Below are 25,999 nucleotides of genomic sequence, written 5' to 3'. Positions count from 1 at the left end.
GCGTGATTGCACGCAGCTTTCCTGGAAAAAGCCACTGGAGATGGCATCAGCCAGCATTCCACAGCTGCTAATGATTATTGATAGCCAAGATTAGAAAGGACTTGTTTCATACTATACTTAACATTCGCTCCGCTCTTTCCAGTTTATGCGGCCTCTTCTTTTCTGGAAGTATGCTTTTTTGTTAACAAGAGAGAGAAAAAAGAGACGAGAGTGCCGCATCAGTTGCCATGCCAACGCGGGAGGAATGTGCAAGTTTGACTGAACTATTCTCTCCATCCGTCTGTCCTGTCAGCACTGCTGATTATCTCACGTCTTTTTTGTCTTGGAATGCACTTAAAGAGCTTTTCTGTTTCACCTGCTGATGCGTGGTTGGGAAACAAAAGGCCAATTAACGGTTAATTGCAGAGACTAGCGGTCAAAGGTTATGGCCTGTCATGGTATTTAGAATACATTTCTGTATGGAGGATTAATATTGTTACATCTTCAGCGTATTAGGGTCAGAAGCAGAGGTACAGAAGCAGGACATGTGTGCCTTAGGGTGTACTGTATACTCTGCAGGCCACACTATGGACAGCATAGGCTGCAATAATGCACGACTCTGAGCTTTTATTGGTCCGTTACGCTATTGTACGACCCCATAGGGTGTCTGCTTGCCGGGAATGACCGTCACTTAAAGCCTTACAGTTCAACGTCAACAAAAAACATGGCCGTCAGCCGCCATCAGCGACTGTGTTGTTTTTGGACTGTCAGCAACTTTTGACTTGAATACTTTTTTATTTTTTGGAGCATTGGTTTATAGGTGTGTCCGGATAAGATATCGATTTTGAAGCCTTAAGTAGTGGCCGATACCCGATATCGATCCGATAAGATAACAGCATGAAATACACATACTTTTATTATTCGGTGGTGAGCCTGGACGATAAATCTATTTTATCGAGTTTTTAGTTGCAAACGATAAAGAAACAAAAACTTGTTTTTTTTCTCTGCATATTTTTTGCCCTCAGTAGCTTCCACCTTCCCCAATATTGCATTAGGGAGATTCACACGCCTAGCAAAACATGGCTAATGCGAACGCAAATGCGAGCATGATGTTTGTTCCAAAGAAAATAAAAGTGTCCTCAGCGGTTTTGTTTTGCGGCAACAGGCGTCCAAATCACTGCTCACTGCAAAGTTTGTTTAAAGAAGGAACCTGCACAACAAACTTATTCCAGCCTCTGAAACCGAAGCCTCCAGCCTAGTGGGCGAAATGCAAGTCTTTACAAGGCAAACAACAACAAACAAACTACAGTTAAAAAGCAGCTTACTGTGGTGGAATCAAATGATAGAGACTTCTTAATGCTACATTTTTACTGACACAAATATTTTATTCAAGACAGAAGTTTTGCCTCCCATCGGAATAACTTTATAAGCAAATGCATCACAGTAAATATGCCAGAATGATCTACAATAGCTAAATTTGATCTGTTTAGGTTTTTATTTCTTTTCTATAAAGTCCAATTTATATCTTTTTTTAAAAGAACCCACTTTATAAAAAATGCAATTCTGCTAAGAGTATAAGATGCAGGGTATGCAGTGCAATTTCAAACTACTAGTTTTTGATCAAATACAAGTGAAAGTAAGCTCCAGTTGTATTTATTGGTTTCTTTAAAAAGTAGAGGCTAAAATCGGAATAATGAAATCAACTTTTTATTAAAATATTTGAGATTTAATTTTTCGGCCATATTGCTCAGGCCTATTTTGTAGTAGTGTGAAATGTTAGAAAAAATTTGATGAAATGAATCAAAAAGAGAACAATGGTAATGAAAATGGACTTATGCTGTGTTTAAGTTGAAGTGGGGTGGGAATTCTTCAAGTGGCGCCAAAGTAATTTATGAAGTGAAGCTTATGACCCAGTTAGTCGAATGATGCGGACATGTTTGTTACTGGATACATTAATACATTTCAGCCTTTGTATGTGTAAGTAATATGCAACTATAATTATTTGATGCATGTTTATATTGATAAATGTGCTGTTTTGCACTGCAATCAGTGATGGGCAAGCTACTTGGAAAATGCAGTAAGCAGAGAATTGTAGCAAGTTACCCTACAAGCTACACTGCAAAAGTAGTTTGTAACATTATATAAACTTAATGTACATCGTTTCACCAAACAAGAGAAACAATGCTCAGTTTGATTGAATAAAATAAACACTAGAAACATGCCCTTTGTCTGGCTTTTGAACATTTATTTTAAATGATGTACCATGTACAAAATGAGGGGGAAAAACAAAGGAAACAAATAAAAGTCAGTGAAACAATAATAATGATAAATATTAGGGATGTCGATAAATGCGTTAAAATGTGATATCGGAAATTATCGGTATCGGTTTTTTTATTATCTGTATCGTTGTTTTTTTTTGTTGTTTTTTTTGTTTTTTTAAATTAAATCAACATAAAAAACACAAGATACACTTACAATTAGTGCACCAACCCAAAAAACCTCCCTCCCCCCATTTCTTTCTGTTATCAATATTCTGGTTCCTACATTATATATCAATATATATCAATACAGTCTGCAAGGGATACAGTCTGTAAGCACACATGGTTGTGCGTGCTGCTGGTCCACTAATAGTACTAACCTTTAACAGTTAATTTTACTCATTTTCATTAATTACTAGTTTCTATGTAACTGTTTTTATATTGTTTTACTTTCTTTTTTATTCAAGAAAATGTTTTTAATTTACTTATCTTATTTTATTTTATTTTTTTAAAAGTACCTTATCTTCACCATACATGGTTGTCCAAATTAAGCATAATAATGTGTTAATTCCACGACTGCATATATCGGTTGATATCGGTATCAGTAATTAAAGAGTTGGACAATATCGGAATATCGGATATCGGCAAAAAGCCATTATCGGACATCCCTAATAAATATACATAATATATACTCTAATGGCAACTTTTTAGCACAGGGTAAATTACCGTTTTAACAAACTAATGTGGCAAAATGACAATAACCTGGCCAAAGGAACAAAGTATTTATCTCACAAAAGACATTAAAGGGGAACTGCACTTTTTTGATCGTTCACAATCATTATGAGAGAATGACGGATGGATTTAAAAAAAGAAAATGCATTCTAACTTGTTAATAAACAAATTACAGCGGAGCCTGTATGAGGTCCTCTATTCCGCCCATAAAACCCAATAAATAACCATCCAAAAAGCGACAACAATACTCCATTTACGTTTCGGTACTTGAATACGAACAAAGTATTAGTGATATTATTACAAACGCTAACACAGACAAACTATTTATAGCGGCACCGTGATCACCAGTTTATGCTGCTATGTTTACGCCATAGAGAGGTCAACTGCTTCCTTGCTTCCTTGCTCCCTGTAAGTTCATTCCAGATCATAAATCATTACTTTCAATGGCGGAAATGGCGAGGACGACACGCGCTTGGCTCCAACTCCCCTTTCTTTGCGAGGATTATCATTTTGTCATCTAAATGGGACTCTAACAAGATTCTATCAATCGCCATCCTAATGATGGAAGATCTTGTACAGTAAGTGATGTTTGTTGGCTCTCATGAAGTCTGCAGTGAGTAATCAGTGATGTCAAAAAAAGCATACGTTGTGATGCGTTTTTGAAATGAATGCTTAAAATGATCAAAATACGTAAATATTACATTGTATTATGCTTTATTACATATATTATATTATATATACATATATAAAACTTAAATGGAAGTGTTTGGGTGTTTCATAATGATTGTGAACGATAGGCAAAATTCCAAAAAAAGTGTCTATTGTTTTGCCCTAATCTCAACCAATCGTGACTCATAATAGTAAACCAACCAATCATCTTGGATTTTCTTATACGTAAACCAACCAACCAATTTCTCTTCTCCCGCTCTTTTCTTTTGTAGTTTGTAGCTCTGTAGCTAAGCTACCAGCTACATGGGTCTAAAAATAGCGACGCTACGGAAATCGCTACTTGTTTAAAAAATAGCTACAGGGAAATGTAGTTGAGCTACGTAGCTGTGCTACATGTAACGAGCTACTGCCCAACACTGTCTGCAATATTGTTCAATGATTATTACATGTCTATCTTGCGTGCTATTGTGTGCTTAGCTGTTATGTAGCTGCTAGCTCGTAGTAGCCTATAGCCTAGTATGTTTACTTTTTGTAAATGACTTGACTAAAATAGATGAAAAGACCAACCTTGCATGCTTATTGGAAGACATTTACACCAAGGCGTTTGAGACACCCTTAATTTATATATATTTTTAAATATCCTATTTAAATGTCTTTTTTTTTTTAGGTGTTTTTTTGTATTAGATTTATGTAAAAATGTGTAAGATTTTAGTTATTTTGCTACAATGCATATTACACTAACTTTTTCAGCTATAATACAGAGCTGAAATATTGAGCTAGTTGAGCATATATTGACAGACATTCACATCTTTAATGTATCAAATTGGCCCCTGCTTGCTTAAATGTGTATGTTTGTGGCCCTCTCAGGAAAAAGTTTAGACTTTTACTGAATCAGCCTAGAAAAGCTCTGCAAAACGTATTACTATTAAGATCATTATTATGAACATTTCGACTTGGGAGTGGTGTTCTTTCGTTCTTTTAAAAATTTCCGACCTCCCACGTTTGTCATACCGTAGGAAAAATGTTATCATTTTAGTGCTTGAGGATGATAAGAAAAAATATGAAATGCAGCTCCGGGGCGTGGGAGAATATTTACAAGCGAGTGGTAATCATCCTGCGCGGCTTGGAGTGTTTCAAGTCAACAATGGAGACATTTGAATATGGACTTTATTGAATATTGACTGAGATGGGGGCAGGGCAACAAGCAAGTGTGGTGCATGCAGCTAGCATGAGCTCAGGTGTGTGTTGTCAAGTTACTGTTTAGCGTGAAAAAAGACACCACAACACGCATCAGTGGCTTGTGTTGCGTGCATGTGTGTGCACTGGGATTTATCCAGGCAGATGTAAGTAATCAGTCCCACAGCAGAGGCTCTTTATCCTTTTATCCCCTGTTGGTGAAGCCACGGGTCGGGCGAACAGGCCCGGTCTCTCCCCCGGTGCTGTGCGGCCTGCTGGTTGTTCCCGTTCGTGATGATGGAGGGTTGAGGCGGGAGGATGTGTAGTAAATGAAGTGTCTTGATAGGTTGTCCACAAAACAAGCCGACTATGCGTTTTAGCTTTGAAAGGTAGAGAAGAGAGAAGTGTGCTGGATTAAAAAAAATCGACTGGAGGGCTTAGTTTAGCACTCGGATGGAGCCGCTTCCGCTCCTCCGTTGCGGCTCTTGATGCATGAGTGTGGATTTTAGCGTAGCCGAGGACTGATACCGTACCCGGGCGGACTAAGAGGATCGAGGCTTTGGAGCGTTGGAGATGGAGTGAAAGACTATGGGCCAAGATGGAGGAGACTTTGCCTTCTTGGAAACACTTCAGGTCCTGAATCGATTGCCAGTTAATTTCCACGCCGCATGCAAATGCAACCACGGAAAAGGTCACCAGATTGCAAATGTGTCATAACGTGGATTGATGCTACCTCTGCTAATGACTTGTGTGGCGCCTCCTATGGGTTGTGCTGAAAATGCTTTGTAAGACATGCTAGCATACATTTAATACATATGACTTGTTAGCATACATGTAAGGCTTTTATGCAATATAAATGTGTATGTAATATGTGCATATTGCATTTATGCAATACTGTACATATATAAGACAAGCTAGCAAACATGACATGCTAGCATACATGTCATATGCACATAAGACTTGTTAGCATACATGTAATACATAAGTAAGACATGCTAGCATACATGTTAATAAATACAGTATATTATACATGCTAGCATAATGTAACACATGACATGCTAGCATACATGTAACACATGACATGCTAGCATACATGCTAGCACACATGTAACACATGACATGCTCGCACACATGTAACACACATGACATTCTGTATACAGTACATGTAACACTTACACCATGTTAGTATTCATGTAACACACAACATGCAATACACATATGTGACATGCTAGCATACATGCAATACACAGGACATGCTAGCGCACATGTAATACATGCTAGCGTACATCTAATACACATGACATGCTAGCACACATGTAATGCACATCCTCAAAAAGTTATAACCATTTAACAAATGATCACTGACAATTAAGGACAATTACCGTATTTTTCGGACTATAAGTCGCAGTTTTTTTCATAGTTTGGCCGGGGGTGCGACTTATACTCAGGAGCGACTTATGTGTGAAATTATTAACACATTACCGTAAAATATCAAATAATATTATTTAGCTCATTCACGTAAGAGACTAGACGTATAAGATTTCATGGGATTTAGCGATTAGGAGTGACAGATTGTTTGGTAAACGTATAGCATGTTCTATATGTTATAGTTATTTGAATGACTCTTACCATAATATGTTACGTTAACATACCAGGCACCTTCTCAGTTGGTTATTTATGCCTCATATAACGTACACTTATTCAGTCTTTCTGTCTTGCCTCTTGGTGAGGGTGGTAACGCCTTCACCACTGCTTAATTCCTCCGGGGTTGTGGGGGCTGAGTAGCGCTCAACAGCGGCTGCCGGCCTCCAGGGTCCTGTTGGATGACTCTGTTGCGAGTTGTTGTGATTACATGTACCATGTTTATGTGTGCCATGCTATGTGAGGTTTTTTCCTCGGACTCAGTCTGGACCACTCCTGATTTTTTTTACTCTTCCCCCTTTCCCAATGTCACCTTTTTCCCACCTTTTTTAAGGAGCGCCCTAAGTGGCTGATCCGTTGGCGGTCCCGTCTTGTCTCCCTGTAACGTATGTCTGCTCTTAGCGGGATTGTGCCGAAAATGTAATTTCAGTTCTTATGTGTCTTGTACATGTTAAGAATGGACAAATAAAGCCTCGCTCGCTCTAGCCTATTCTTTATTTTAAATTGCCCTTCAAATGTCTATTCTTGGTGTTGGCTTTTATCAAATCAATTTCCCCCAAAAATGCGACTTATACTCCAGTGCGACTTATATGTTTTTTTCCTTCTTTATTATGCATTTTCGGCCGGTGCGACTTATACTCCGAAAAATACGGTAGTTTCGAAGCTGCATTGTGTTAGATAGCGGCCATGTTTTTCCAACCAAAAATTTGACAAAGATGTGCTAGTCAGTCCCCTAAAGTTCTTCAGCAACTTCAATGATGCTTCGGCTAAACACTCCAAAGTTTCAGTGGGTGTTTTTGCAAAATAAATTTCAAGTCAAGCCATTGTAACTGAAGAGAAACTTTTGGGTTTAGAAACGGCGCCACCATGTGGTGTATTTGTCAAAAAAGTAATAGCACAGGAAACACAGTAGAGGTGCATGTTTTGACACATTTTCACCATTTTGTGGTCAGTGCTTTAGGAGCAGAAGCGTGCACGAATAAGGTACGCACAGTAGCTTTGCCTGTCAAATCTGTCTGGCGTTCATAGAAGAAGAACCCGTGAATTGAAGCGCTGACTTTTTGGACGTCCTCTATCATCTAAATGTCAAAAAAGTGGTCCTCGGAGAGAAAGGGAGAGCGCATAGACAGAAAGTGCTGAGCGTGCTCAATGCGCTGACCTGGCACAGATAGTAGGGATCAATGTGCAGCGGCCCTTTCCGTGCAATGAGACAGATCTCAGGGGACAAACGAAGAGAGCGGTAAGAGAGAGAGCGAGTGTGAGACGCAGATCCTGAAATACTGTCCGGCGCTATTGCCTTTCACGCAGGAATAGGAAATGGTCATCCTCTTAGTTCCTATTAGATGATCATGTGGCCTCGCATTATTCTACCCTTGATGCCACGAGCGACACATTCGCCAAGACGGCCCGCCCAAAACGCTCGGCCATGGCGGCCTCTCCGAGCCGGCCGTGTTGTAACAGGAAGCAGAAGAGAGCGCACGTGACACACATATGGCGGAGCTCGTTTGCGGCCGGGCTCCCCTGCAGCACCACCTGAGGTCGGGACCATGTGCTCGCTAGTTAGCTCACGTTCGCTCACGCCAGATTGTTTTTTTGCACACATTAACTTTCCCACCCTCGTCCACCAGAAACAGGAAGCGCTCTCAGGCACACCGGCAAAGTTGCCATCTTGAACACCAGGACTTGAACATCTTTTTCTACCATTTGCTCTGATGTGGCGGAACAGTTTGCAATATCTCAACCAATCCCCGCAAATGATGTGCAGCCTGGCAACTTTGTCCAATGTCTGTAACTTCCTCGCACATTTTGGCCAATCTAATTTGTCCCTGAGCAGCACTCCAACGCACACGCCAACTGTCGAATCAAAACCTATGTTTGTTTCGTGTGTAGACGAAGAAGAAACGACGACATATAACAGTATATAGTGGAATCCTCAATTCATAAACCGAAACGTTTGTATTGTGAAGCCATAAGAAAACAATGTAAACATAAATAATTGGTTCTCGCCTTGACAAAATTCCATATTTTAAACCCTTGTTTGAAGTGTGTGCGTGCGTGTGTGTGTGTATATACACACACACACACACACACACACATGTATGTATGTATGTATGTGTATATATATATATATATGTGTGTATATATATATGTATGTATGTATGTATGTATACACACACACATATATATACACACACACAGTACAGTCCAAAAGTTTGGACACACTTTCTCATTCAATGTGTTTTCTTTATTTTCATGACTATTTACATTGTAGATTGTCACATCAAAACTATGAACACACATGTTGTATATTCTAGTTTCTTCAAAATAGCCACCCTTTTCTCTGATTACTGCTTTGCACACTCTTGGCATTCTCTCCATGAGCTTCAAGCACACCTGTGAAGTGAAAACCCTTTCAGGTGACTACCTGTTACAGTATATTACAATATTTTATTATTTCAAAACAGAAATACAATATCTTAAATCATTACCCAGGTTTCCTGTCATCACATCAGATTATTTTTTGTGATGGTGTAGGGTGTATTTTAAAGCGAGGACAATATTCTGCCTGAACATCAATGTATATTTGTTCTGTTGTAGTTTGCATTGCATCATGCTCAGAGCACTTATTCATATTTAACTGATAGTCAGAATGACAGTATTTGATCTAGAAATACAGTATGTGAGTGTACCTAATGTCATGACCAGTGAATGCGTTGCGCTCGCGTCCTTTAAATAAGAGCAAGCAGGTTTACGATTCATCTCCAGACTCCCAAGGTCCGTCCCGAGGCCTCGTCACCTTTCACAATAAAAGCTGTCGCGACTTAACAAGGGGGCAAAGTGTAAAAGGCGACAAAGTGCGAAAAGGTCATTATTTTGACAACTGCGATAAAACTCTGGGCAGACGCTCGCTGACCTTCTGATAAACAACGGAAACAAAACAAAGCATCGCAACTTTTATTTTGGAAATGACACTCTGAGGAAGTTAACTTGTGGTGGTGATTCTACATTATATTCTTTAACACTAGGCGTGTCCCGATAGAATGTATTCTTTTATCCTTCCAATACGAGACAGATTTTGATTCAACATCAGCAGGAATTAGACATACTTGTATTATTTATTGTGAAAGGTTTAATCAAGTGTAATTAGTCCAAAAAATGGTAGGTATGGAAAACAATAACCTATGAATTATTAGCGATCTTGAATGGACTTATGCTATGTTTAGATTGGATTAATTGTTTTTTTGGCCACAATAATTCATGAAGTTAAGCTCATGACGCAGTAAGTTGAATGATGCGGACACGTTTGTCACTGGATACTTTGTAATACGTTTCTGCCTTGGAGACTTGGTATGTGTAAAATGCAACTATAATTATTTGATACTTGTTTGTATTACCAAGTGAGCTGTTTTACACTGCAATATTGTTCAATGAAAATATTGTATGTCTAGATTGTGTGTTTAGCAGTTGTGTAGCTGCTTGCTCATAGTAGCCTATAGCCTACCGTGTTAACCTTTTGTAAATGACTTGACTAAAACAGAATAAAAGACCAACGTTGTGTGCTTATTGGAGGACATTTAATTTTCATGAATACAGAGCACACCGGTACATAAGCCCCACCCACTAAATTTTAGAGGGAAAATGTGTTTTTCCATATATTAGCCGCACCGGACTATAATTCGTAGATATATACATTGTGAAATCGGTTATTTCCACAGAAAAATTTAGTAAATGTTTATTTACATGCCTTAATTGTTTCCAAACGGTGTCTGTAACACGGCAGTAAACGACTGATCAAAACAGAAGTCATCGTCATGGACGCACAAGCTGCGGAAGCTGGCTCTCAATAACTCCACGGTGACGTTTTGGTGAATTTACTGAAGAATCTGTGAAACTGAAACAATACAAAAAGAATGTCGTGAGTTAATACTAACAGGGACACTCGTAAAAGTGTTAGCATATTAGTTAAGGCTAACGATGCAAGCTTCATTACATTAAGATAACACACACAAGTATACACTCCTAAAAACATCACACATGGGACAGTCGAGTAAGTATGAATAGTTTTAGTCATATTGTAAAACTGAATCACGTTGCTTGGAGTGATGAATGGACAATCCATACAAGTTCAAATGCTATGGACGGCTGGAAGACTGAATGGCACTTGTACAAACGGTACTTACGGTTGAAATAAATAAATGGAGGGACAATGCAGGACCTGCAGTGAATGAACTCTATCAATCTATCTTGTCATAGCACAAGCAATACCACACCTAATCAGTGTTTGCTTGTTTGTTTGTTTTTAAACTATTTGCATTAAGGCCGTCAGCAAAGAAAAATCCATAAATTAGCTGCTTCGTTTTACAAACCGCAGGGTTTAAACGTAGGAAAAAAGTTGGCGCTTATTGTTGGGAATCAAACAAACACGCTGCAGGACTGCTTGTATCGGACATTGTAACACACATTTTACATGCAAGCCCAAATAATCCCGTACGTGTTTTTTATGTTGGACCGAGACCGTTCTATTTAATACAGAGCAGTGTTATAAACTTGAGCGTCTGTCTGACTTCCTGTTTTTCATTCAACCAACTTATGCCAGCTGGGTTGCATGAAATCTGCCCGGCAACAAGCTGCCATGCAAATGAGGTGTGGACCGAGGCCGCTAGCTAAAGTGGGTTGTAAAGTTTAATGATGGACAAAGTGTTTATGCAGTGTAAACATTTGGAGGATTAGCGCAAAGGACAAAACCCACCGTTGCTGCTGTAATTGCATAAAAGCTGCCAGAAAGCAGCCATTGTGTTTTTTTGTTTTGGAACGTGACATGGTGTCACACTAGTGAGACACATGTGCCTCACCCAGAGGGCTGCAGCCACTTGACGCCTGCTCCCAGAGGGCAGACATATTTGTTGTCATGGACGCAGCTGGGACATGTGGACCGTGGCGGCTTGCCACCGAAGAATAACGATGCCTATCACTTGGTTGATAGTCCTCCCCCTCTTTATCATCATCTTCATCAGCTCTTTTTTGGTGTAATGTCACCTGGCTGCAGTCGTGGAAGACTTGATATTTTCCTCTCATAATCATCCCAGAGGACACCATCTACTTGGATACTGCTTGGATACCATGGATACTTGGATACCTTGTACTTTAGCTACTTGGATGCACACATAGGTACTTAATGTCACACCATTTATCTCTTTGGACAATTTTGATATTGAGAACTCGTTTGGAATTTCAACAACAAAACATAGTATTAATTATTCATAATGATAAACAAGTGACCTGCAGAGGATGTGAATGATGCAGCTTCCTGTGTACCATGTGACCCTTCGGAATAGTCCACGTGTTTCACAGGGGGTAATGTTTTAAAGTAACAGGACTGAGTGAAACCCAGTTTGGAGGAGTTTGATTCTGGAGAACATCATTAGGCTGAAGTTATAGACCTTTGACTTTAAAAGTCCCACAATTCTTAAGGAAAGTTTTACAAGAAGCTGCAGGGGAACTCCATATTTGGTTGCATTTTCACTTCCTGTACGTGCACACGTTTTATAACATTTTTTAAGGCCTTCCATAAGTCAGTCGGCATGTATTACTCCTGGCTGTGACTTGGGCTGCCCTGTTACAGACTATTTTTAATACTTTAAAGGTTTCCAAACCAAAGCAGGAATGAAAGAAGAAATTCCACCTCAGAGGTTGGACCTTTAACCCCGCTTGCTTCCCACTAATAGTGTAATCCAGCACAGAAAAACACGCATGAGTACGCGTAAAAATTAGGTCGCTGGCATATGATCTCTTATCGCCATGGCGCAGCTTTTTGTGCCCCTGCCAAATGACCAGATGTGTGTGTGTTGCTCTTAGCGCACAATAGGCCTCAGCAATCAGCAGCCAGCTAAGTGGCGGCGGCACACAATAAGGTCTCGATGCGTATCGTCAGAGTGCACCTGCTGGCATGCAGCTGGTCACATGGTCTCACGGTCACATGGTCACATAGTCACGGACAACCCGCCGCTCACTCTTAGAGACGTCCCGAGGTGTGCGGCTTTTACGAGCCAAGTAACGTGACAAGCGGATGTTTGCACACAGCAGGAGACGCGCAAACAAGAGCGTGAACTGAAGAAGGCTTCAGTCTAATTCGACTATTTCTATTTTAGTCGCATCTCATTTGTGAAGCCAGCAGCTGCTGCCTTCCAACGTTTGCATGAACCATGAAGAAAGTCTTCTTGGCTCCTGCAGCATCTCTCACTCACGTTTTTGCACCAAGTCCTTAAACAGCAGAATGCTAACCTCATTATAGAGGATCTTTGACAAGTATTAATGCACTGTCATCAAAAACAGCTGACTGCTCTACTCATTATAGAGGATCTTTGACGAGTGTTTTTGCACTCAGTCATCAAAAACAGCAGACTGCTCCCCTCATTGTAAAGGATCTGTGCTGGTAGCGTTTCTGCGGGACAACAAGAGCTCCTTCCACCGACGTTGCTGCCTGCCTCTCCACCAACGGGGGCGCTCTTGGCTCCGGCTCTACTTCCTGCTCCAGCGCCGCAATGCACAAGGGACACTCCAGAGAAGTACAGCACGGAGTGGTTGGACGACTGGTACCAGAAGGTGCTGAGGGAGCTGGAGATGGAGAAACTATCTTGTTCGGTAGTGGGTCATCCGACACCACCATCCCCACAAGGTCCAGCAGATATCGCCCAAGCAGTGACGACAGTACCTAAGCTCGCTACAGTTTTGACGTCTGTCCAGCCGCTTGCTGATCCAGCTCTCGACACGTCGACAGTCCAGCCGCTGCCATCATCGTCTCCAGCTCTGTAAGCGGGTCTTCCCACGATTCTGCTTCATGCCTCGTCTCCAGCTCTGCAAGCGGGTCTTCCCACGACGCCGCTTCCAGCCTTGTCTCTAGCGAGTCTTCCCACGACACCGCTTCCTGCCTTGTCTTAAGCGAGTCTTCCCACGACACCGCTTCCTGCCTCGTCTTAAGCGGGTCTTCCCACGACGCTGCTACCTGCCTCGTCTCTGGCTCTGCAGTCAGCTAGACCTTCAGCCCAGCGGTCTGCTTTACTGGCACAAGAGCTTTCGTCAGGCGCTCACGGCCTGCCTCCTTGTCGGCCACAAATGCGGCCAGCCCGTGGATGCTCTCCGCGCCATCAACAGCCATTCCCAAGACTTGGGCGTGGACCACAATGGCTGGTGAGAAAATATTTTCGCCCACGTCAGCCCCCTTGTTGGCTATGTATGTGGCCATTTTATAGACGCCATCAGCAGCGACGCCCAGGACTTGGGCGTAAGACTCGTCGGCTGCTGAGGTTCTGGCACCACTCACATCCGCCTCCTCATCGGACACAAATATGGCCATTCCGTGGTCGCCCGCCTTGCCAGCTGCAGTGGCGTTCAACTCGCCGCCGTCACCTGACTCGTCCCCCGTGGCTTCGGGGAAACTTGGCCTGGCGACCCACCGCCAAGTCCTCCCTCCACACCTGCTCTTGTTTTAGTAATTAGTGTTCCCACCAGCTGTTTTGGTTAATCACTCGCCTTTATGTTTTTCAGTCACCCAGCACTGGGTCAATGCTCGCTCTTCGCGACATTTACATTGGTTGTTGTTTTCTCCACGCTTGTGTATTTTTCCTCGTTTAAGACTTTCTCACTGTTTGCCCTAGGCGACTATCTTGGTTTTTTAGCTCCACATTTAACTAGTGTCAGAGTTTTTGTAGTGCTTGCCTTGCTTTGAAGAATTAAAATAGACTCCTACCTTCACGCTGCTCCTGACGCTTTCCTGCTTGGCCTTCTGCATCCAAGAGAACACAAACCTCACAGTAATGTGTCCAGATCGTAACACAGTGGGTTCCTAAAAACAGCAAAGTGTGGCTTTGATATGGAAAATTGGCAACTAGTAATTTTTGCACTAGGTCGTCAAATATATTACAGAGTGCTCTTGTCATATAGGGGTTCTTTGACTAGCAATGAGTTCCTAAAAGCAGCAGAGGGATTTTGTCATATGGGGATCTTTGACTAGTGTTTTTGCACTAGGTCCTCAAAAACAAGCAGAGTTCTCTTCACATAATGAGGATCTTTGACTAGCAGTTATATAGAGGAGATTTTTGACTTGTGTCCTCAAAAACAGCGGCCCAATTATTTCATACAGAGGCTCTTTGACTAGCATTGGGTTCCTAAATATACCAGAGTGTGACTATTATGTAGAAAATTGTTGATTAGGGGTTTTGTACTCTTTTCTCAAATATTCTTGTTGTATAGGGGATCTTTGACTAGGGTTTTTCGCACTAGCTTTTCAAAAACAGCCAAGTTCTCTTCACATAAAGATCTTTGACCATCAGTGAGCTCCTCAAAGCAGCAGAATACTCTTATCATGTAAGGGATTCTCAGGGCATTTAATCGATCACAACTGGACTATTTGGTTTATGTTAGAAGATGTTTGGCTTCTCATTAAAGTAGACTTAGACTTCATTTTTATTGTCATTCAAATTTGAACTTTACAGATAAGGACGAAATTTCGTTACATAAGCTCATGGTAGTACAGGATAAAAAAGCAATAAGGTGCATATATAAATATAAAGTAGGCTTTGTAAGTTCATGCTTATATACTTAGATTGTTCAGATCTAGTCTTAGACTTAGATTGCCCAGATCTAGTCTAGCGGCTGGTGCCAAAACCCCAAACTACTACAACACTAGGTGGGTGTGTCTGGTCAAGGATGCTTCCGCCCAATCGTAGTGAGAAAAACAACTGTTAAGATGCAAAAAAACAATCTTACTGTCCGTGCCAACGACAGTCATTGAAGTGTAATTTCCCATCATTAACATTGAGGTATCGCGTGGCAGAGCGATCGCTGTGGATCGGCCACTATCAGCACAAAATAGTCGTAATCACCCACGTTAGCATTCCATTTAGTTGTAAACAAAAGAGCATCTGTGACCAGAATGTTTTTAACTCCTGTTATTTGTGAGAAGCTTAATTGTCTTTTAGGAATGGTTGAAAGGTTGTATGTGGGAGACAGGTGGTATCACAGACCACCTCCTCTGTTCAGGGAGGGTTTTTCAACCTTGACGTAGATTGCTTCCCTTACTCCTCTTTCGTACCATTCGTCCTCCCTGTCCAGAATCTGTATTATTTTGTTCTCAAAGGAGTGCTGTTTCTCCCTGAGGTGCAGGCAGACCGCTGAGTCTGAACCTGAAGAGTTCGCCCGTCTATGCTGTGCCATGCGTCGGCTTGGTGGTTGTTTTGTTCCCCTAATGTATTAATCAGTGCATTCATCATTACACTGGATAGCATACACCAGATTGTTTTTGTGGGTGTGGGATGTCAGGTCTTTAAGATTCACTAGTCTTTGTCTCAGGGTGTTGTCTGGTTTGAAGTGTACTGGGATGTTGTGTTGGTTAAAAATTCCTTAGATATACCTGATACATATGGAATGACAACATTTTTGCACCTGTCACTCTGTTTTTGTTATTTCTGGAGCTGGATGCACTTTTCACAAACGGCCAGCTGGGGTAACCACAGGTTTTGAGGGCTTCCCTCAAATGCCTATGCTCTTTCTCTTTGGCCTGTGGGCTGGTAGGAACATTATCAGCTCTGTGTTGTAGGATTCTGATAACGCCCAGTTTGTGTTCCAGTGGGCGGTGTGAGTTAAAAACTAGGTATTGATCAGTATGTGTGGGTTTTTGGCAGACCCCAACATGGTTCTCTCAAATGTGAACGTCACATTCCAAAAAAGGCAACTTGCTGTCTTTGACATCCTCACGTGTGAACTTGATATTTTTGTCCACTGAGTTAATGTGCTTGGTGAAGGCTAGCACTTCTTGGCTTCTGATTTTAACCCATGTGTCATCCACATATCTGTACCAATGACTCTGTGCTCTTCCATTATTTAGGTTTGTAAGACTGAAAATATAAACATTACAAAAGTATAACGTCCATTGTGTATGTTACATAAATAGAAGGTTTAGTGTTAATCCACACAGCAATCATTGCACACATGTGGTTGAACACAGTTAACCTAGAGTGTAGCTTTTTTGCCCTCTGCTGGTCAAATATAGCGCTACATGTATTTAACCCGTTTTGATCGCTTGAGTTAAACAGCCAAAAACAATACAACCGCGAATACAAAAGACATTAGAGTCAGCAATGTCAATACATTCATACTTTGTTGTCCAGTTGTTAAAAGTCAGATTTTGGTGATTTATTTAGATTTTTTTCAGGGTCAATAGTGCCATCTTCTTCTACACAACCACTCCCATTATTTGCCCCCCTGTGGGGTCGTGGCAGTACCGCATACATGAGCAACCCTGTTTTGAATGGTTTCATCAAGTCTATTTGGGTGTTGTTCGGTGGGCCAACTAAAAGCTTTGAATAGGCCTGATCTATGACTTTTAACAAAAATTAAACCCGTTTAATCTTTTTACGACCTTATTTGATCACATTTGGACTACTGCAACTGACCTAATGTTGGAATTAACCAGGCTTCACTTGCTCGATTGCAGTTGGTCCAAAATGCTCGTCTTTTAGCTGGCACAAAAAACACGAACGAACACATTACACCATTTTAGCATCCTACCACTGGCTCCCATTCCATTTTAGAATTCCTTTTAAAATGGTACTGTTGGTTTCTAAATCTCTTAACGGAATAGGGCCACGATATGTGTCAGACCTTTTAAAAATCTACACCCCACAAAGTCTCTGAAGTCTGCTGATCAATTTCTCCTTGTCGTCTCAAAAACCCGGTTTTAAATAAATGATAAATGGGTTGTACTTGTATAGCGCTTTTCTACCTTCAAGGTACTCAAAGCGCTTTGACAGTATTTCCACATTTACCCATTCACACACACATTCACACACTGATGGCTGGAGCTGCCATGCAAGGCGCTAACCAGCAGCCATCAGAGGCAAAGGGTGAAGTGTCTTGCCCAAGGACACAACGGACGTGACTAGGAAGGTAGAAGGTGGGAATTGAACCCCAGTAACCAGCAACACTCCGATTGCTGGCACAGCCACTCTACCAACTTCGCCACGCCGTCCCTAAATCCAGAGGGTATTGTGTGTTTTTTTGCTGTGGCGCCAAAACTTTAGAATGATATCCCTCTGGTTATTCAGATGTCTGCCTCTGTAATGAGTTTTAAATCACGTCTCAAAACATATTTTTACTCCTTCGCTTTTAGACCAGCATAAGAGTTGTGATCTTTGACTTATTTTCTTTACTTTAATGTATTTATTCTCTTTTTAGTTGAATGATTTTACTCTTGAATGTCCTTAATTTTATCCTGCTTTTACATGTGTTTTAAGTACTGTGAAGCACTTTGTGAAACTTACATTTTAAAAAATGTGCTATATACCTCATTTTCCGGATCATAGGGCGCACCGGATTATAAGGCACACTGCCGATAAGCGGGTCTAGTCAGGTCTATTTTCATGCAAAAGGCGCACCGGATTATAAGGCGCATGAAAGGGGTCATATTATCTATTTTTTCTAAATGGAAAACACTTCTTTGTGGTCTACATAACATGTAATGGAGATTCTTTGGTCAAAATGTTGCATAGATGATGTTTTACAGATCATCTTCAAGTCACTTTCTGACAGTCGCTTCAGGATGCACCGTTTTGTGGGCGGTCTTATTTACGTGGCTCACCTTTGACAGCGTCTTCTCCCCGTCATCTTTGTTTTAGCGGTGTAGCGTGCAAGGACGGGGGTGGAAGAAGTGTCAAAAGATGGCGCTAACTGTTTTAATGACATTCAGACTTTACTTCAATCAATAACGGAGCTGCATCTCCTCATCCGTGGCTCACTAGTGCAACAACGTCGAAAATGTGTCCCGTGAAAAAAACCCCGACCGTAACGCTCTAATAACTAAAGTTCCTTGGGTGAATAATGTAAACTCAGTGCACCGGTATGTTTTAGCGCTTTCATGGCAGATATAAGTAAATACTTTACAGTACTTTGTACCGTATTTTTCGGATTATAAGTCGCTCCGGAGTATAAGTCGCACCGGCCGAAAATGCATAATAAAGAAGGAAAAAAACATAAGTCGCACTGGAGTATAAGTCGCATTTTTTGGGGAAATGTATTTGATAAAAGCCAACACCAAGAATAGACATTTGAAAGGCAATTTAAAGTAAATAAAGAATAGTGAACAACAGGCTGAATAAGTGTACGTTATATGAGGCATAAATAACCAACTGAGAACCTGGTATGTTAACGTAACATATTATGGTAAGAATCATTCTAATAACTATAACATATAGAACATGCTATACGTTTACCAAACAATCTGTCACTCCTAATCGCTAAATCCCATGAAATCTTATACGTCTAGTCTCTTACGTGAATGAGCTAAATATTATTTGATATTTTACGCTAATGTGTTAATAATTTCACACATAAGTCGCTCCTGAGTATAAGTCGCACACCCGGCCAAACTATGAAAAAAAACTGCGACTTATAGTCCGAAAAATACGGTACTAGAAATGGCAAGAGCGGATGATGAATGTCCCATAACAAGAAGATAGAGAAAAAGAAGAAGTTTATCGGCACGGACTACAAAGGCTGAAGCGCTCACATTTTCAGGACTTATGCAGATCCCTTACCTTATACAGACACCATAATAATACTCGCATGTTGAAGCACAGTACAATCCATCAAGCAGTGCAGCTTCATAGCTTACCAAAGTCGTACTAAAACATTTTGATAGATTTTTGAGCGGCGTTTTTGAGGAACATATACCATTTTGGTGTTGTTTACTTGAGTCATATTGCAGTCTACACGTATCTCTTATGTGTGACTGCCATCATATTGCAGTCCACACGTATCTCTTATGTGTGACTGCCATCTACTGGTCACACTTATTTCACCATGCGTAAAATAAAATAGCTCTGAGGTCGGTAAGCACAACCAAAATTATTTCGCACGTAAGGCGCACTGTCGAATTTTGAGAAAATGAAAGGATTTTAAGTGCACTTTTTAGTCCGAAAAATACGGTAAATAAAATAGATTGGACTGGAATAAGTTCCTAAAAAACAGCAGAATGCTCTTGTCATCTCGGGGATATTTGACTTGTGTTTTTTGCAGCAGGTCCTCAAAAACAGCAAGGCACTATTGCTTGTAGAGGATCTTTGACTAGATTACATTCTACACACTCCGGACAAGCAGTTTCTCCTTTAAAGGCCAAGTGACAAATTACAACATTTTAAAAAGAAGCCTGAAAAGTTGACAATGTTTATTATTGTGCGTCGGCCATTTTTGATGAGGAGAAACCGCAAACGGGGACTACTTCCATGACATGTTTCCACGGAATGAGATTGCTGCTGTGTCAAGCGACATTCCCGCTCGATGTTTATTGGCCATTCTCACTCTTTTATCGCCGCGCCTTTCTCTGATTGATGTCGCCAACATGGCGAGCGGCGGCGGCAAGGATGAAGGCTGCCTATCACGTTAACTCGATAGAGCGCCGCCGGCTGGCGAAGGAGATTTCATTATCCTGCGCGAGGGTGGAGAATTCCAGCGGCCATCTGGACAGATGCAAGACATTACCTCCGGGCTTGTTACGGTGTTTAGTACCTCCGCCAAGGTGCTACTTAACAGGAAATTGGTGCTGATCCATATTAGGATTGTTTAGCGTTCCTTAACAAGACAAAATTCTTTACCTTGAAGACGTGGACTAAAAAGTTGCTCCTGGTTGTTGTCCTGATTATCATTCTTGTGCAACAGCAGCAATTAGCAAAGCCCGTTAAGCTATTAGGACACCCGTGGGGCGTGACAAAAACAAAAGTGACGCTAAAACGAATTTCAAAGTTGACTTTTCCACACGGCGACACCTTTTGGCGCCCTCCTGGCAGACAAACATGGCTGCGCAGCGCCTCATTACCATGCTGATGGCGAGCGCACACGTTGTGCATAAATGCATGAGCTGGATAAATCCTTACTAATTGCACACATTAGAGATCAGCGAGTGCTGACGCTAATGTCGTCGTTTCCAAACACTACAACAGGGGTGTCTATACTGTGGCCTGCTGGCATGTTCATTTTGGTTGAGACGTTACCGGTTTAATAAGGACCCTGACCCTTGGGTGTCTCCATCTTAATTTTCAATATCTGACATCATAATTGTTGCAACTTTGCCACCATCTTGTGAACAATGTGATCAACTCAGATTAATGACTATGAATTTTAGTTTGTGAATAGCACAGCATTTTTATATGTGACCCAATCCTAATAACCTTTCCCACTCATGGCGCAAATAAACTAAGACAACAAATCAACACATATAGACTTAGACTTAGATTTCCTTTTTATTGTCATTCAAATGTGAACTTTACAGTACAGATCAGAACGAAATGTTGTTACATAAGCTCATGGTAGTGCAGGATAAAAAAGCAATAAGGTGCATATATAAATAAATAAATATATATAAATAATATATAAATATATATTTAAAATAAATAAATATATATAAATAAATAAATAAATAGATTACTGTACAGATAAATATATTGCACTTTTTCACATGCGTCCACGTTTATGTGACATGGTCACACACAACACAACCTGCTCACTGAACTTTGTGGATGTTATAAAAAATGTCCAAGCACAACACACAATTTCAAAATGATACCCATTCCAATCCCCTGCAATGCATTATGGGAAAAATGCAAAACACTGTCCACACTTTTCCATGTTTGCCGCATTTTAGCTGCATGAAATTTCTGATTGATTACAAAACTTTAAGCAGGTCGTCACGGAAGTTAACAAGGTAGGAGTCCAACTTTCACATATTCAATTATATTGATTACATATCCATTGTATTAGTGTGTGTGTGTGTGTGTGTGTGTGTGTGTGTGTGTGTGTGTGTGTGTGTGTGTTTATATATATATATATATATATATATATATATATATATATATATATATATATATATATATATATATATATATATATATATATATATATATATATATTAAGGCTGCAGCTAACGATTATTTTTCTATCGATTAATCTATAGTTTATTTTTTTCGATTAATCGGTTAATCTATAGATTATTTTTTCGATTAATCTATAGATTATTTTTCCTTTTACCGATTATTTTTTTATTCAAAATGAAGATGAAAAAATAAATGTAGGCCCGTTTTTTCAAAAGGCATGGCTTTTATTTACAAAAAAAAAGAAGTATGGCCACTCAGTCAACATTGACAACAACATGACTAAATATTCTGTAACAATGTAAACATTTAAAACTTTTAACATTTAACAAAATTAAAAGTAGCTTATTTGCTTTTTAATGTGCAAATATAAAAGTAAACATCCAGTGCAAATCTTAATATTCTGCAATAGTATAAGCATTTCAAAAGTAAAAGTATTGCTTATTTTGCTTTAAAATGTGCAAAAATAAAGATAAACATCCAATACAAAAAAGTGCAAAACGAAATATTCTGTAACAGTGTAAACATTTCAACAAAAGTGAAAGTATTGCTTGTTTGCTAAAATGTGAAAAAATAAAGATAAACATCCAATACAAAAAAGTGCCAATCTAAATATTCTGGAGCACTGTAAACATTAAGTAATGCTTTTAAAATGTGCAAAATAAACATCCAGTCCAACACAGTACACAATAACCAATTCTACTCATTCCAGTGAGTGACTAACAGTTGTAATGAAGAAAGGTTAGCATGTCTACATGTTTGGTTCTTTTCTTGTTTACAATATTCCCAGCAGCTGAAAATAGGCGCTCAGAAGGGGTCGATGTGGCTGGAACTGAGAGCTGATTAGCCTTCACCTCAAGCCAGGACTGCGAGTGAGCTGAGCTGCAGTTTATATTTCTAGAAGGTCAACGGGCTCATAGTGATGTTACTAGTAGTTGACTGGGAGGTGTTTATTATCATTTGGGGAGAGTCCGCTGCCTGATGCTCACCTGCTAAACACCTATCTGCTCCACGCTGAAGCGCTGACTACATGCGCTCTGAATACACACTGCTGATTGGCTGATAATGCTTTGTGTGTACCAATCAGATGGTTGTGTGGGTGGGACAATGCTGCGTGTGTACCAATCAGATGGTTGTGTGGGTGGGACAATGCTGCGTGCTGAGACAGAGGCAGAGGAGCGAAGCAGCTTGTTAAGACTTTAGCAGCTAAAGTTAGCTTTAGCTTAGAAACTCGTTCGGTACACCCCCGTGCCGAACCGAAAGCCCCGTACCGAAACGGTTCAATACAAAACACGTACCGTTACACCCCTAGCAGATACAAATGACACATTCATGTTTTTGTGTAATGATAACGTATGCTCGCGCGGACGATTGACTAGTTGATGGTTTTCTTTTCAAATGTTGGTTCATAGCCGTTGTGCTGCTATGATAGGTCATTTCCGCTCGACACAGTGTGCATACAACAACATTATTAGGCCGTTTATTGAAATACTCCCACACTTTTGACCACTTTAGGCATGCTTTTCCCCCCTCGCTCCGTCTGCTTTGATCGTCTGCTTTGCGGTCCGCCATGACGGTAGTGTGACGTAAATATGCGACGCGTCGATGCACAAAAACGGCGTCGACGTATTTACGTAACCGATGACGTCGACTATGTCGACGCGTCGTTTCAGCCTTAATATATATATATATATATATATATATATATATATATATATATATATATGTATGTATGTATGTATGTGTGTGTGTGTGTGTGTGTGTGTGTGTGTGTGTGTATGTATATATATATATGTGTATGTGTGTATATATATGTGTATGTATGTATATATATGTGTATGTATGTATATATATGTGTATGTATGTATGTATATATATGTATATATGTATATATATATATGTATATTAGGGCTGCAACTAACTATTAATTTGATAATCGATCAATCTGTCGATTATTACTTCGATTAATCATCGGATAAAAGAGACAAACTACATTTATATCCTTTCCAGTATTTTATTGGGAAAAAAAACAGCATACTGGCACCATACTTACCGTATTTCCTTGAATAGCCGCAGGGGCGTTAATTAATTTAAAACCTCCTGTCACACCTGCGTTTACCGGAAACCGGCGGGATGGCCGTGCATGCGGTAATTATTTTAAAACCTCTTCTCACTCCGGCGTTTACCAAAAGGAATCCATAAAATTTAGGCGTGCGCTTTGAGTGTGATGTAAGCATACCATCATGAAAAGCACATTTAATTAACAAAAACGTTATTATGGTCTTACCTGTACTTATAAATGGAGTCCATTTGCAGCTCCTTCTGACCAAAAGCATCGATAACTTGTTTATAGAAGTCTTCCTTATTTTCTTTCTTCAGTTTTAAAAGTCTCTGTTTCGATGGAGATATTCCTTTAATTATTACCTCCTGCTTCGATTGAAAGTCCAGTTTAGAAAACTGTTTTATTTTAGATACCTGTATGTGATCCTCCATGTTAGAAGTTCAGGCAGAGGGAAAAAATAAATCTCTTGCTGCGTGTGTTCACTTCTTCTGCAGTACAGGAAGTCGCAAGAAGGATCACTAGCGCGGCAGCGCCCTCTACCACCAGGAGGCGGGAGTCATTTAATGACTTATACAGTATTTCACACACGCAGCTACGGTATATTAATAAAACATAGCTGCTTACTGTTCTCTTTAGCATACTGTACCGGTATTCAATAGCTTGAACCTTAAATCCTACTGAAAAGCTCTTTATCTTTTTTCCTTTGTGCGATTGTAAACTACTGAAATCAGCTTCCTCCATTTTGAAAAGGAGGACAGATGCGTCACTCGTGACGTAACGAATTTGACCCGGTGGAAGTTCTAGCCATATGCTAAATATTTTGCGAAACGAGTTTGACCCGGCGAAAATTATAGACATGCGATAATAAAATTAATATTTTGCGAAACGAATTTGATCCAGCTTCAATAATAAACCGGCGATAAGGCCAAGCATGCGTTAATTATTTTGAGAAACGAGTTTGACCCGGCAGTAATTCTAGACGTGCGAATACTATATTCCCTGCGCCAATTCAAGGAAATACGGTATTTTGATTATTGTTTCTCAGCTGTTTGTACATGTTGCAGTTTATAAATAAAGGTTTATTTAAAAAATTTTTTTTTTTTAAAAAGCCTCTGCGTATGCGCATAGCATAGATCCAACGAATCGATGACTAAATTAATCGGCAACTATTTTTATTATCGATTTTATTCGATTTAATCGATTAGTTGTTGCAGCCCTAACGTATATGTGTATATATATATGTATGTATGTATGTATGTATGTATGTATGTATGTATGTATGTATGTATGTATGTATGTATGTATATATATATATATATATATATATATATATATATATATATATATATATATATATATATATATATATATATATGTATATATATATACACATGCATACATATATATATATATATATGTATATATATGTGTGTGTGTGTGTACATGTATATATATGTGTGTGTGTGTGTGTATATGTATATATATATGTGTGTGTGTGTGTGTGTATATGTATATATATATATATGTGTGTGTGTGTGTGTATATATATATATGTGTATATATATATATATATATATTAATTTATTGTCTGTTGCTTTCTATTTCAAATGTTTCTTCCGATGACGCATGTTACCAATCGCAAAATCAACCAAAAAACGTGAAAACAATCAAGGTATACAACAACGTAGAAATTGTTGACCACTTGTTGCTAGGCAGAGTTCACCTCAGCTACCCTAAGGCCACTGGGAAAATGTGGCCATGCCCATTAGGTCGTACAGGAACCTAAGCAGAGATGACTTCAAAAACACCACATGTACTTTAAACATTGTTTTTTTTTGTCTTCAGACCACAGCTCTGTATTGAATATAAAATCCACTCTGTGTGTCCAACTTTAAACTTGCGTTGTTATGCTAATGCAACAATCTTCTTCTTGGTGTCTTCTTACAGAATTAAAGAGCAGCACATCACAGAGTCTCACCTACAAAATATGATTCAGAATAATTCATGCTTGACGCCTCCCTCTTCATAAATATTAGCTGCACACACAAACACACCGGGGAGATCCTGTTCATTTGTGGAGCTTCTGACTAGGATCATATTTTTACAAGAGGGTTTCTCATCTCTGCCCCGAGTGTCAAATCGGACCTTTTTAACCTAATAGTTCACTTGATTTTGTTCATTTATGTTATTTCCCTCCTTTTAGTCCTATAGTGTGTACTAAACCAAGTATTACCAAACTATACTATATTTTCTAACATCATTAATACTAATATTTACCTTCTGTATATCACTTAGTATAGCTGTTTTTTACCTTTTGTTACACACGTTCTCTTCTTACACACATTTATTAAAATGTAGATTATGCATTGTTGTGCATTTTCTTACATTCTAAAAAAGGTTTTCTTCAACTGAGATGTTACAAAGATTCCGTACAAAATAGAAAATTATGTATAAATTTAAAAAATACAGTTGAATATTTTTTTAGCTAGCTAGCTACTAGTAGATTATTAGAGCTGCACTTCTCGTAAAAAAAACCCACTATAATGTTTGTGCAACACGTTTAT

The 25,999-nt window shown here is 39.7% G+C and overlaps 1 protein-coding gene across 4 annotated transcripts in view; it reads left to right on the top strand.

Moving 5' to 3' along the window:
* Positions 1–25,999, top strand: part of gabbr2 (gamma-aminobutyric acid (GABA) B receptor, 2) — a 353,468-nt gene that overhangs the window by 14,274 nt on the left and 313,195 nt on the right. The gene's annotated exons all lie outside the window — the stretch shown is intronic.

The sequence above is a fragment of the Entelurus aequoreus genome, linkage group LG05 (genome assembly GCF_033978785.1).
Source record: "Entelurus aequoreus isolate RoL-2023_Sb linkage group LG05, RoL_Eaeq_v1.1, whole genome shotgun sequence".
Classification (NCBI taxonomy): domain Eukaryota; kingdom Metazoa; phylum Chordata; class Actinopteri; order Syngnathiformes; family Syngnathidae; genus Entelurus; species Entelurus aequoreus.
This window is presented reverse-complemented; position numbering and strand designations above follow the sequence as displayed.